The sequence below is a fragment of the Capsicum annuum genome, chromosome 2, assembly GCF_002878395.1.
Source record: "Capsicum annuum cultivar UCD-10X-F1 chromosome 2, UCD10Xv1.1, whole genome shotgun sequence".
NCBI classification, from domain to species: domain Eukaryota; kingdom Viridiplantae; phylum Streptophyta; class Magnoliopsida; order Solanales; family Solanaceae; genus Capsicum; species Capsicum annuum.
Genome location: NC_061112.1, coordinates 124,923,379 through 124,938,842, shown reverse-complemented (window position 1 = coordinate 124,938,842; position 15,464 = coordinate 124,923,379). Strand labels below are relative to the sequence as shown.

General features: G+C 31.8%; 1 long non-coding RNA gene and 1 other non-coding gene across 3 annotated transcripts; both read left to right on the top strand.

Annotated features, from left to right (window-relative positions):
- Window positions 1-7,269: 7,269 nt before the first annotated feature.
- Window positions 7,270-9,823, top strand: LOC107861164. 2 transcript variants are annotated; one of them, XR_001671756.2, is made up of 4 exons: window positions 7,279-7,584; window positions 7,701-7,868; window positions 9,018-9,126; window positions 9,207-9,823. It is a non-coding gene; the product is annotated as an uncharacterized LOC107861164 (long non-coding RNA). The 2 variants fall into 2 exon arrangements; XR_001671755.2 differs by having other exon boundaries at window positions 7,270-7,584; window positions 7,670-9,126.
- Window positions 9,824-10,630: 807 nt separating this feature from the next.
- On the top strand, window positions 10,631-11,508 carry LOC107861165. Its single transcript, XR_007052318.1, has one exon. It is a non-coding gene; the product is annotated as a protein DOG1-like 1 (transcript).
- The last annotated feature ends 3,956 nt before the right edge of the window (window positions 11,509-15,464 follow it).

The window sequence follows — 15,464 nt, the reverse complement described above, 5'->3', positions numbered from 1 at the left end:
AAGAAAGCTTCTTCAGCAATGAACAAATAAAAAAACTTAAAAACATATACTAAAATAAAACATTTAAACTAAATTATGGGGATGGTGGGGGAGTGATGTAGTCAGGACCTTCCATTCCGAGCCTTTCCAGAATTGCCCTCAAGAAACGAGCAATTCGACGGAGCTCCCACTCCAGGTAGATGCGGTCTTGACCCAGCCCGTAGAAAAGTCGGTCCAAATCATTCCTTAGGAGGAGGAGGTCGTAGTGCCTCGGAGGAACACGTCTGATAGGGCGCAGGGGTATCCTTCTTAGAGATATTTTTTTTTATTTGGATGAAGAAGAAGAAGAGACGATTTCTGATATTTTCGATTTAGGAAAAACTGAAGGGTTGCGTAGAAAGAGGGCCTGTACTTATAGACTTGTAGATTGCATCCGTTCATATATCCACCCAATGGTAGGTCGACCTGTCTGACAAGAGAAAACGTTTCGTATGCGTATACCAGTTATTTTTCCTATTAAAGAGACGTTTTGTGCAAATTTTTAATAAATGGGAACGGAAAACAAGGGAAATAATGATTTGTTGTATCAATTGGAGAGATAAGCCGGGAAAATTACCAACATAACGTGTTAGATCAGCAATAATATAATCAATACATAATATTTTATAGACCATATATTATATATACCGTAGACTATAGATAGTCTATCATAGACAAAGATTTAGGTCGATAATAACTGGACGTTAATATCTACAGAAATGCACATTCATCCCCCAAAACAGTAACTATACAACTGAAGCTAAAAAAAGAAAATATTTATGATTTGATGCCCATTCTACACGTGGTTCTTTTGTGTTCGAATTTCTTGCATATTGAACACCTATTCCTCCTTTTGGACTTGAATGTCTCACAGACGCCCTTAGTGCATTTGACTTTCTTCTTTCCAAGTTTGGGATCGTACGGGGGTGGAGAAATTTTGGTGTCTACCAATTCCTGTGGCACAGTCCATTCAGCCTCCGGAGGGACCAATTAATTGCTTTCGAATATGCGAGGAGGTAACTTTCAGCTTTATAAATTGGCGAAGAGTATTCGTAGATGGAGTTACTATAATCTTTGCCATCGCCTTACTTTGCTCGCAAAGCTGCCATCACGTGTTCGCACGGTATTTTCACCAAGTCAAATTTTAGACAAGAACAACTCCTCTCCAAGAGATTGACCTTGGCAGTAATGCCGTTGCCGAACACCGTATACTCATCGAGAACCCCGTTTGGATTACCCACATACAAGGAATCGCTCACACTCTTATTATCCCTTAGGATCCTTTCTGCAGAAGGCACAAATATGTTCTCTTTACCACCGACAAATGCATGCCGCTCCCTAAACTTTTCACCAAATTTTTTAGCAATTGAATTGAATATGTACGACACGGGGTAATCTCGTTCATCCATCAAAATCGAGTTGAGCGACTCGGTGATGTTTGTGGTCATCACGTCGTACCTATTGCCCGGAAAGTGTGCTCTACTCCATTTTTCAAAACCAAGCACATTTTCAAGGACATGAGCTGCCTCGGAGCATTTACTCTTCAATTCCACAAAATTATCACTAAACTCATCAAAGAAATAAGCCTTTGCCACGGTGTAGAATAGATAAATATGTTCTCCACAGTGTTGATTTATGCAAAGATTTTCAGCGAGGTGCCTCATGCAAAGTCCGTGATGTACACGACTGTATACATGAAACAAGGCATTGGCGATGTTAATGTGCCTGTCGGAGATGACACATAGATCTAGTTCATCTTCCATGATAGACTTCAGTTTCTGGAAAAAGAAGGTCCAAGAAGCTTCGTTCTCTTTATCGACAACACAAAAGGCAATCGAAAATATATGATTTTCGGTGTCCTATGCAACGGTGCTCAGCAGAACGCCCCTGTACTTGCCATACAAATGTGTACCATCGACGGCAATTACCTTTCTCATGTGGGCATATCCTCGCATGCAAGCTCCGAATGCTAAGAAGTAGTAAACGAACGATCCATCCATCCGGTTTACCATGATAGAGTAAGAAGACCCGGGATTCAATAACTCCACTATGTGGGAAAAAACCGGCAAGCAAGCATATCTGTGTTTCGGTATCCCGCGAATGATGTTCTTCGCAATTAAACTTCCTTTCCAACACATCCAATAGTTTGTGTTGCAACGCAACTCCTTAAATATAATTCTTTGAATTTCTCTTATGCTTGGACCCTTACCATCCCGAAAATGATTTACGAATACTGAAGCAATCAATTCAGATGAGAATTTTTTGTGCCTGCGGGTGGCGTTTTCAACGTCACACGTGTGCATCCCAACATACTTGTATATGCAAAATCTGTCCAAGGTGTCATACTTTTTTGCCCGCAACAGCCAGCTACAACCACGAGATAAGCATTGCGTCTTCATCAATTTCGTGCAGCTCTTCTCCATATAATAATCAAAAGACTGCCTCGCCGCTGCTAAGTCTAGTTGCATTTTCAACTCTTTTTTATCGACGAATATTTGACCACAACAGAAATTGGTTCCGTCGGTGAAGGAGTGTTCTGCCTGTGATTCCATTTCACGGTCTTCTTCATCATCTTGTGAGTTCGATGAAAAGTATTCCATATGCATAGAATAATCTTCCATATTAATTGTATCATCGACATCGTTCTCGTAATCATTCAAATCATCGTCGATCAAATCATCATCGACTGTCGGGCGCCGCGGTAGGGGTGCTGATGAATTCAGCGGTCCTTCAAAGGACCTCTCAACCACATTTATCCTCAAAATTGGCCTAAAGCCATCTGCATTAGCATCCATTATGTATGTCATACACGTACATCGCTATTTATGATCGTAGGATTCACCTTTTCCCTCGAATGCATTACATAACTAATCACCACGTCGCTCCGTGCGCAATCTAGATCCCTGCTCTGCATTACGCCTGCAACAAATTCGTCGTATGAACTGTTACGGCGAACAGGAATGGAAATTGTCACCTTGGTAAATGATCTCCATTTCCAACATTTCGAAGTCTCCACCCATTCTCCCATGAAATCACCAGAAATCAGAACAAATTCTATAATAGACATCCTAGAATTAAGCTTCGATCGATGGTAGATTATGCTTATGGTCTATGTCCTGTTGTATGCACGATCGATGACTGGCGAGTACGGGTCGATGACTGCGCAAATTTTCATACAAATACTTGAAATTGTAAATATTGCTTGTAATCAATGATTGTTGGGTTTATGGAATAAAGAAATGAACTTGGAGTCGCCTGAGCTGCTGTAATGCACTTTCTAAAGTGGTTTTGAGTAATGTGAGTGATATAAAACTTTTTAACAATGGTGGAAAGTGTGTTTGAGAAGATAGGAAACAAATGGGGTAACAATGGATGCAATGGACAAGCTTATGATGTTTGTGGACTAATTTACAGCTGATCGCTGGAAAAGTGGCCGGAATCGGAGCTTTTGGTGGAAAAAATAACCACTTTCTATTTTTAGCTTTTGAATTTTTTTTTAAAATATTTTTGAAAACCTAGATATTATTTTTATATATATAGTGGTGGATGATGGAGTGGGTTGAAGTGTATTATTAAAAACTTGTGGGTGAATTTATTAAGCTGAAAGTATTGGATTAAAGTGAACTATTATAAAGGTTGGGGCTGAAATTGTTAAGTTGGAAAAGTTGGTGGTGAGGTGGAATTAAGTGGGTATTTGACAAAGAAATTAAAACTTGTGGATATTTGATAAAATAGTTTGGATAAAGAGTCTTTTTGTCATAAAGGCCCAAGTGTCTGGTGCATTTTTCTTGATGTGTCAATTGTGGCAGTGAATTGAATCGAACCCACTTTGATCTCATCCTTATACAATAACTTCACTTGAAATACTTATCCAAATTCTAATCTTCTTGATTGCTTTGGTTACTGCCTATTGTCCATATCATAATGTTATGCAAGTTTGTTTAATGAATTTACATACACTACTGAAAACTGAGTTATTAGCTACTAAGATGAGTGGGGACAAATTGTATGTCGATATTGTGATGGACTATGCAATGTTGTTCCTCGTACAAATCAAATATATTAATTTTTTTTTAAAGACGGAGAGGGACATCCTTCACTAAAATATGATGATAATAAAAAACTAAAATTAAATTTGTTATAGCAAGGGATTTCCCTCGCTAAATAATAACAAATAAATTCATATTTCAAAGAAAATTTAAATACTATTTTTAATATTTTAATTTTTTTTTTTAAAAGGTGAAGAGGGACATCCCTCAGCAAAATATGGTGGTAATAAAAAGTAAATATAAATTTGTTAAAGCGAGGGATTTCCCTCGCTAAATAATAACAAATGAATTCATATTCCAAAAAAAATTTAAATATAATTTTTAATATTTTAATTTTCATTTTGTTTAAAAGGCGAAGAGGGACATCCCTCACTAAAATATGATGACAATAAAAAGTAAATATTATAATTGTTATAACGCTAAATAATAACAAATAAATTCACATTTCAAAGAAAATTTAAATATAATTTTCAATATTTTAATTTTCGTTTTGTTTATAAGGCGAAGAAGGGCATCCCTTACTATAATACGATGATAATAAAAACTAAATATTAAATTTGTTATAACGAGAGATTTCCCTCGCTAAATAACAACAAATAAATTCACATTTCAAAGAAAATTTAAATATAATTTTAATTTTTTTTAGCTAGTAACAATGCATTAATAAAAAATAAATGAAAATGAAATATAAGCTATCTAAGGAGTCTTTAATGCATACATATAATTATTTTGTGTTTTTTTTTCCATTGTAGTTAGGGAAGATTCTCACTAAATTAAATATGTAAAATTGAGTATTTAATAAATAACCATATTATCGATTTGGAGAAAAAATAATACCAATGATATCAATTGTTTTGATCCCTCAATAATTGCTTTATTTTTTTTTCTTTTCATACTATTAAATTACATTATTTTGTACACATAACAAATATATATATATATATATATATATATATATATATATATATATATATATATCATACTTTTTAAAAATGTTATAACCACAAAATTTGATAACTACACTAAGTAGATATACACTACGAAATATTATTAATTGATTGATCTATCAATAATTACAACAACATAAAAAAATAACTTTAATATCTTTATTAAAATAATATTAACTGATTAACTTATACGATAGTTAAACTAAGTAAAGTTTATTAGTGATTTTTTTAGAAATATTATTGACTGTTAAGTTATACATTGACAATTGTACTAATTTTAACTATATTAGCGATATCATTAAGTAATATTAGTGAATGATATATTATATATATTTTGACAACTGTACTAAGTGTAAGTGTATTAATAATAATTATAAGAATTATTATTGATTTATCAACATATCTATCTATTTATCTATACTATTATAAAAATATGAATATGAATGTTGATTGACTAAAATATCCTTCAAATATTGAATGACTTTTATACCCTTGAAAATTTAAGTTAAATTAAGATAAAATTGTCAAAGAACACCACAGAATAGTATTATCCTAATTTACTTTGGTTAGGAATTATTATAATCCAAAACTTTTTGCAAGAATTCATATTTTTACAAAAAAATGTTTATATATATATATGTATATATATATATATATATATATGTATATATATACACACACACACGATCAAAGGATTAAAATAAAGTATTATCCAAAAATACAAAAAAGATTTAAAAAATACACCTCATAATGTATACTATCCTAATATATTTTGGGTGGAGTATCGTAATCCACAAATATTTTCAAAAAATCAATATTTTAGAGATAAAATAAGATACAAAATTCGCCTTTTCAATAACTCTAACTCAATAATGTAATTTTTCCTTTTTATATGAATTTACTTAATCATTAATTTGCAATTCACATATAAGGGTGTTCATGAGTTTTATATCTCAACTCTTCATTGTTATATTTATTTAGCAAAACTTTTAGTAACAGTGGCCGGTTTACAATCAAAACATTTTATTTTAAAATGAAATACCAACTTATACTGGCTCCTTTCTTTTTTTACATCTCACAATTTGCATTATAAAAGACAGTTTGACAAATAACTATAAGAAAAGTTCTATCAGGTTTAATGTAATTATTTTTCATATTAATATTGTGAAAAAATACTTCTTAAAAAGTCAATCAAAAGTCAATTTAATTTTTAATGACATTCTTAATAAATACTTCATTGATTAATGTTAGTATTGATTCACACATATTTTAATAACTAGTTTTACATGACCCGTGCTAATCTCGGGCCCAAACTCAAATAATTTAATATTTTACATAATAATATGATTAAATATATAAAATAACTATAGCTCGAAAAAATCATAAATTAAAAACATTAACATTTTTATGAGTTTATGAACATATATGCTATAATTAACTATAAATAAAAATGTATTTCTTCATATATTTATCAAGTCTTAATTTTACTCATAATTTCACGTGACAAGAATTTAAGCTAGTTGAAATGGTAATTTAAGCTTGGTGTTACATTAAATTAAAGGAAAAAAAAAAATAAGTTCATCAAAATGAACCTCCAGAATTTATTAATTCTTTATATTTAATTTATCCTTAAGAATATTAATTCCCAATTAATCAAAAAAAAATTAAAAAATTATTTGATCTTAATTGATGTCACTACCTTTATTTTTAACTTTATCAGCAATTTCAACTTTCAATATTTAAAATTTTTTATTGAGAATTTCAAAAGCAAGATAAAATTGTCCATAGAAAAAATTCTATTCAATTAATAAAAGTAATGAGGAAATATTGAAACCATACTCAGTTCATCAGAAATAAAAGTAACCTTCTACGATTAGTTAAAAGATTTATCAATTAATTAAACAATAAAAAAAATTTAAATAATTCAGTTGATTGTCAGCCTGAACTGCCACCTTATTGGTGAAGGTTTGATTCTCTACATTATAATTTCCTCCCTATTTTCTATTTTTTTTAAAGAATTACTTAAATAATTAAAATTCAAGAAAACTCAATAATAATTTTTCATATCCTGACACACCAAATAAAAAGTTCCAATCGGCAAATAAAGAAATAAAATAATTTTATTTTTATCAATTACGTGTCATAATTTTAGTGAATTAATAAATTAATTGAAATTACTAGGTTAGTGGTAGCTGTTATTTAATTTTAAAAAAAAAATGGGAAGAATTTGGGTCAAATTAATACTCCAAATAAAAGAAAATGTGGCTTAAAGTGTTCCAACTTCTTTCCCACAGATTTTCCACCATTTTTTTCCTAGGTAATTATTTTTACTAAAAATTAAAACTGTGCAGATTTGGGTTCACCCACTTCCCTCCATTATTTTCCACCATATTTTTCAAATACTTTTCACTAGAGTTTGGGTTCAATTCTAATTTCATCAGTAAACCCTACATTCTAATTCGGTCACTATTTGAACTACTGCTAGAAGATTCGAGGTCACCTTGTTGGCCATTGGGTTGGATTTTGATTACTTCTCCTTGCTGATTGAGACTGTTCTTTTCATATTAAGGGTACTTTTCACTTTGCTGATTGAGTAATTACGTGCCTTTTGTTTGGAAAGATATTTTCTCAATTTTTATTTTGGGTATTTTTTAGTGTCTGATTTTTATCACGTTTGGCGGACAAGGTGGTCCTGAAGCCGGAGCAGAGGCTGCAATTGGGGACAATATTGGTGCCGGAGGAGAAGAAATAGTTGGTGGCGGTGAAGCCGGAGCAGAAGGTTGAGTTTGTGGCATTAGAGCCATAGCAGGCGCTTGAGCAAAAGTGCAAGTGAATTGGGGCAAGAAAAGAAAGGGTGAGACTAAGTTGAAGTACATTTTTCTTTCTTTCTTTAGCTAAATTTGAATTATGTTAGATGGGAGGGAGAAGGAAAATGTGTCCCAGTTATATAGTAAGTTGTGGGTTGATTTCTTGCTCCAACATAATTAATGAAAAAAGTTTGTGGGGTTATTCTGATGATAGAAATTATTAGGTGAACAGGTGCAATCTAAGGTGAGTTGAGAATAACATGTTATTTACTGCTATATACAACTACTAGCTTGATTATGAAGGCAAAAAAGCTGGGGAGGTGAACTAATTCCTTTGTAGATACTATTATATACATCCGTAAATAGATTTGTATGTATAGCCACTTTAATCATGTTCGTCCTTTCTCCAAAATTATCTTTTTTTTTCTCGGAACATGGTCAGCCAGAAATTATTATATTCACGATTCTTCATCCACCTATGTATAAATGTTCTAGTTTTCCATTCTCATATGAGTCCTGAAAGTGAATTGGCCATTTAGTTATGTTATGTGATTTGAGGTGGGTAAAATTGTTAGGTAAAAATATTTCAAATTATCTTTTTTGTTGTATGCGTTTAGAGGCCTACCCTCTCTACTAATCCATATTTGTCTTGCGTGGATGATAGAAACGCTTTCTTCCAAGAGTAATTTTATTTTTGAGAGCTCGAACTTGAGATCTCTAGTTAAAGGTGTAAGAATATCATTCATCCCATCAAATTCGTTGGTGGTATATTTCATGTTGTCTATATGCGATCATAAACTAAATATAGGACAGTTGTGAATTTTGTGAGACAAGTGGCTAATTTAGTTGTAATGGCACTTGTTACAATCAAGAATATCTTGGTACAACTGACGATAATGTAATGTATGATAACAAGTGATAATCCATATATTTGTTATGTTATCTGCTATCTTTTTGCAGTGTTAATGCATGACAGTATATCACAACCATTTTTAGCAGATGAGCTTAAACTTTCAGGAGGATTAATAATGATAGTGATGCTGAGAAATTTCCTTTTAATTTTCATTTGGCACAAAATTTTTTTATTTGCAACTCTTGCTCTGATGCATCCAATATGTGTTATATGGACTTGTGTTCTAAAGCAATTGCTTAAAATGTGTTTATGCACTTGTGGTTCACTATGTTTCATTTGCAAGAAGCATCTTTTGGTAGACCAACCACTCGTGAAGAGATACGTAAGAAAGACCATATGAAAATTAGAGATGAAAAGAAGTTTGGGTAGAAACACGGGCATAAGATACTTGCGTAAGTTCAAATCTTACTTGAAATTTATTTTATATCATTTATTATATATTAATTCTACTAACAGAATCGATACATTCAAGCAATTGAAGAACTCAAAAGAAGTCGATCGACAGATGACCAAGGCAATCCAATCATGCCATCAGAGGAAGAAACTCTCTCCTGCTAGATGGATGTAGTTGGTGACATGTGTAAGGAAAGGGCATACCGTCTTTGTTTTGAGAAGAACTTTTACCGTCTTCAGTGTGGATTGCAAGATATAGAGAGTTCTGCCACCATGTCAGATGAGTAGCTTGAGGAGATGCGATAGAAAGTTCAGGAGCATTTTAGGAAGTACGAGAGGAAAGAAAAAGAAGGATAGAGGAGAAGCGATGTAGGACGACATTTAAGTCAAACGTCAAAGAACTCAAGGCTCAAGTAAATATCTTAATCAAGCTTCCTCGCTCTCCGCCCCTAGCTCTGATGATGATGGTGGAGAGGATGAGGATGGAATGGAGTATTAGGTTATGTTGTTGTTTTAGGTTTGAATTATGTTAGGTTGGAATGTTTGAAAAAAATTGTTTTAGTAATTGTTTGTGTAATTTTTTTATACTTGTTTACATATGGTTTAAATTGGATGAATATATATATATATATATATATATATATATATATATGAAGTTTGATTACTTAATTTTAATGTTTGAATTATTTCGGAAGAGTTTTTCTTATTGTTTTGCTGGTTAATATTGATTGTACGCTGATTTTCTATTTAAATATTGAGTTTTAGTGCAGTAAAAAACTATTAATAACACCATATTGGCAAGGTGCAGCTATCTTCCTCAAAATATTCAAATATTATATTAATTTTTTATTTAACTTAGCGAAGCATATTTAAATTTATAAGTTTTATTAATTTTCATGTACTAAGGGTCATCCCTCGCTAAATAATAAATTAATAATATATATATTTTTAATATAGCAAGGGAAATCTTTCACTAAATAATAAATTAATATTATATATATTTTTAATTTAGCAAGGGCCTTCCCTCACAAAATTATAAATTAATATTATTTATATTTTTAATATAGTAAGGGACATCCCTCACTATATTATATTTTTGGGGAAAATTGTGAGATCAAATAGCAATGACTGAATGTCGGAGTCCGTCACTACTTTATGAGGGTCTCCCTCACTAATAATTAGTAAGGCTTAAATTAGCAAGACACCTTGTAGCAATGTCTGCCCTCACTAAATCTTGATTAGTGAGGAACGTCCATGGCTAAAACAAGACTTTTTAGTAGTGATAATCCCATGACATGATCTGCTCTAATCTGATTCACAGTTTATACCAACAATAGTTCGCCAATTTTTCCCATAAAAAATTTTCACATAAATCTATATATTCATCTTATTTTTCTTTTTCTTTTGCTTATCATATTACTTATTCCTATTCGTTGATAACACTATCTCTCCAACCGACCCCTAATTAATGAGTCGGTGGGATAGACTAGATTCAGCTGTTCTTTGACGTATTTCTGTCTGTCCACCCTAAGAATTTTTTGTCGTTTTCAGATAATTGATCCTTTTATATATTCCACTAACTTATCCGATCCGTGAAACAACTTGTTAACTAGCACCAAATATTCTTGAACAAGAAAAATGTCAGCGCACCGATCTTAAGGAAGAGAAATACTTACACTGTGCATGGAAAAATCTTCAACATGAAGAACTCACTGAACTCGAAGAAGCTGCAGCTGAGGCCCAAAAAGGTGAAACAGATGGAACATAAAAACTCACCCAATATGGATAGCTGGATGTAGACCTTCTTCTTAATTTCATCCGCCTTATATATGCTATCAGTGGTATGGAAACGGGGTCATCACTTATGACGCAGCACCTTCGTGAAGGGTTATCGAAAGCAGGAGGCCTCAGTGGGATAAAAGGGAAACAGTTGATCAGCATGATTGATGAGTTGCAAGGCAAGACTATTCGTGAAGAGAGGAAACTTTCAACGAATTAAGATGGCTAACTTGCATGAGGACATGGTTGATCAGACACTCGCGGGGAAGATGATGAAAAAGAAGAAGGGAGATGATAATTGTGATAAGGATAGTAATGATCATGAGTGTGAGGAAGCAGATGAAGCATTAGATGAACATAGCCAACACATGGCGGGGGTAATGGAAGAAGCTGATAAGTTGAAGGAAATTGTGGGCATACTTGAACCAGTTCAGGCGGTGGAATACTTAGCTGCAGCTAAGAAGATTAGGTTGTGTGTGCAACAATGGGGAAAGAAGAGGGATCATGAGCATATATAATGAGTAGTAATTTATAACTAGTACGTACGTATGTAATTGTGATGAGTTCGTCTGTTGCTTTCTAGTAGTTACAACTTTTGATAATTTTTCAGGTTTGATATTTGAATTTGTTTTTGCTTGCATTGTATCAGTCTGCTTTATTTCTTAATCTGTCGTTCGAATGGGGATAATTATATAAGCACCAACCTTAGTCTTTGGCAACTTTTGTTCAATTACGTACATAAGTTTTCCCCTTTATAAAGACTTGAATTGTGAACCTCTGCCTTTATAAGTAGTACCTACTTGGGTCGATTTGTGGAAACATGGTTAATTGTGTGAACAGTACTCTCATCTAAAAATTATAAATACGTCATTGCTGAGCCCAAACAGTGTCATTTGAACACTTGGTTAAAAGGAACTTTGAAGAAAGTTAAGTACAGTATTTTGTGTCTTATCTTGGGACAAATTTCTTTTGGAAAGCAGCGTTCTTGGGACAATTATTTTGTAATTATTTACTAGATTAATAAATTAATGATCATCATTCAGACCTCAGTCTAAAGATCGAGCAAACTGAAAATTCTATAAGAAAACTCTAGATAAACAATTCAAATTTTAGAAGTGAAGTCTTGGAGTAACTCCTAAAGTTGTTGTAATGTGATTAGGGGGTTACAGATTCAAGCCTTGAAAAAAGTATCTTGCAGAAATGCAAGGTAAGACTGCATAGAATAGACTCTTGTGATCGAACTCTTTCATAAACAATGCGCATAGCAGAAGCTTTATTACATCAAATTATCTTCATTTTAATTTAAAATTTTATAAATGTTAGATGGTACTTTTATGTTTTGTCAGTCCCAAAGACTTTATTTGCATAGCTTTTAAAAGTAAGAACAAAATATAAATCTATAGTGACCAAAAAAAATGACATTTGCTTATTGTTTAAAGAAAATGTACCAGTCTGTTTTATTTCTTCTATCTGTAGTAGAAGTCAACAACGTATCTTAAGTAGTGGGGCTAAAAACCTAAAATTAGTCTTTTGACATATTGTGTTCATTAATATGTGTTACATAATGAGCTGCTTTCACTTGGTATTTATCAAAATATAAGGTCACTTTTGTGTAAACCTGTAAAACGGGCCGATTTGACTCAGCCCAAACTGACCCATTTAATCAGCCTGGCTCGGTTTGATCCAGCCTAGTCAGCCCACAAGAACTTATACAATAACTTATCAGGAAAAACTTAAGTATTATCTTTGAACATCGCTAGAGGATTGCAGATGACAGATCAACGCGTTGGATTGGTGGAAGAATAATGAAACACAATATTCTGTGCTTTCAAGATTAGCTAGAGATATATTGAATGTTCCAATGTTAACTGTTGCATCGGAGAGCACTCTTAGTCAGGGACGACAACAGCTTGGAGACAACCGACACTCATTGGGAAGTAATGCTATGTATATTTTAGTTTGCCTTAGAGATTAGATTAGAGCGGAACGAAGAAATTAAGGAATGGGGGTGGAGCCGAAAGACGAACAGAAACTTGAAGAAATTATGACTTCAAGGGAGAACTCAGCAGAATCAAGTCCAATGCATGGTTTTGCCCCCATTGATTTTGACTATCCTATACCAGTTCCCGTTATGTTAACATGGATGAGTTGAAAAAAATGATGAAAGCTTTGTCGATTTTTTATTCATGCACATTATAAATTTTGAATCATTTTGCAATCAATAAAATATAACATTCATTCACTCCTTACTTTGTAATTTTTTTCCATTTAATGATTTAAATTGAATTTCTAGTTTAAATTAAATACTTAGTTTTAATCTATTACTAATTTACTATCAAGTTTTACACTAAGTAATAGACAATTAAACATAACGAACATATAACCATATATACACATAATGAAAAAATAAATTTCTTTTAAGTTCAAAACCTCAAGTATTATTAATTTATTATATTAAGTAGCATATTATTTATAATACATATATTGAATGGTACGTATATATGTGTATATATAGAGTATAGACTCTAAAAGAGTATATAATTAACGTATACATGTGGATATGTTTTATAAATTAGTATATATATAATATTGCAGTATATATCTTGAAGTATATGTTTTATTTAAAGTAGTACATATATTGAATGGTACGCATATATTTTCTATAAACTCTAAAAGAATATATATTTAACGTATACATGTGTATATGTTTTATAAAATAGTATATAACTATATATATAGTGTGTGTACATATTGTAGTATATATAAATTAGTATATATCTTGTAGTATATGTTTTATATAAAATAGTACATATATTGAATGGTACATATATATGTGTATATATTTTCTATATACTCTAAAAGAGTATATATTTAACGTATACATGTGTATATGTTTTATAAATTATTATTTAACACTATATATAGTGTGTGTATATATTGTAGTATATATAAATTAGTATATATCTAGTAGTATATGTTTTATTTAAAGTAGTACATATATTGAATGGTACGTATATATGTGTATATATAGAATATAGACTCTAAAAGAGTATATATTTAACGTATACATGTGTATGTGTTTTATAAATTTATATATATATATATATATATATATATATATATATATATATATAGTGTGTATATATTGTTATATATATATATATATATATATATATATTAGTATATATCTTGTAGTATATGTTTTATTTAAGGTAGTAAATATATTTAACTAATGTATAGTCGTATACATGATTACATGTGTAATTGTGTATATGTTTTTAAAATTCTAATGTAGTATATACTACATATATAGTGTATATATATTGTGTGTATATTGTTTAACGTATTTAAAATGTATATAGGTGGGTATATATAGTGCATATTGAAGAAAAATCATTTTAATTTTTTTTTAAGTTTTCACCGAATTTTTGATCGGGTTTACACGGGTTGGACGGGGTTAGGTTTATTGGGTTGGTCCCGGGTTATTTCTAAAAATATTACTGTTGGATCCGAAACCGGACCATCCCGTTAACCTGACCTAGATCCGGACCGGCCCACAACCTGCTTAAAAGTGACGGGCCAATTGTGATTGACCCGGCCCTGCCCGGCCCAGCCCAATTGACACCCTTACTTTTGTGAATGTTTACAAGTGTCAGTAAAATGGAAAGGAGGAGTTTCATGGGGAAGATCAAATACTACTCGGCCCATAAGAAGAAGCCCATAGCCATTTAAACACAAATGTTAGGCTGTTTTGTAGGCCCTAGCCCAAGTATGATGGAGAAGACCATATACCAGGTTAGCCCATTTATTGATAACCCATTTGTAGATAGATATTGGCTGATTGTAAATTATATCATTAAAATTTTAAAAATAAATTCGTATTAAATATAAAATATATCATTTAAAAAAAAAAAATTGATCAAAAATATCGAATAATACTTTTTATCATATAATTTTATCAGTATATGACCTCATTGTCTATACATTTGTATCAAGCTAAAGACTCACGAGATGTAGCATCTAGTAGAATCTAGATAGCAAAGTGTATTCGATCATAACATAATTAACCAAATGCACTCAATGTGATATTACCTGATCTAGTTAACAAAAACCGAACTCACTAGTTATTAATAACAGCCTCAAATAAATTGTGGTGTAACACTGTGACTTGATGATGATGATGGTGACAAAGATAGCATTAGACATTAGTCCACTTCACTTTCCTTCAGCCACATAAACTAATATACGTATCAAAATTCTATGGTTATGTCGATCTGTATGGTCATGATGTAAGAAACATTATTGATCAGGAATCACATGCCAAGGTGGTGAACAGATAATTGGCATTTTGACATACTATTCTCCAATTATTGTCCACCAATGTATGTGTCTGGAAATAATATTGATGTGACTCCCATCTACTTGTACACATCGATACAGTCACGGATTCAGAGGTTTGAAAAAGAATTGCCCCTACTATTAGTTGACCAATAAAAGTTTAAAATTAAATAACATACGTGCCCAGTGAGAATCAAAACTGAAATGCCGGGGTCTATAT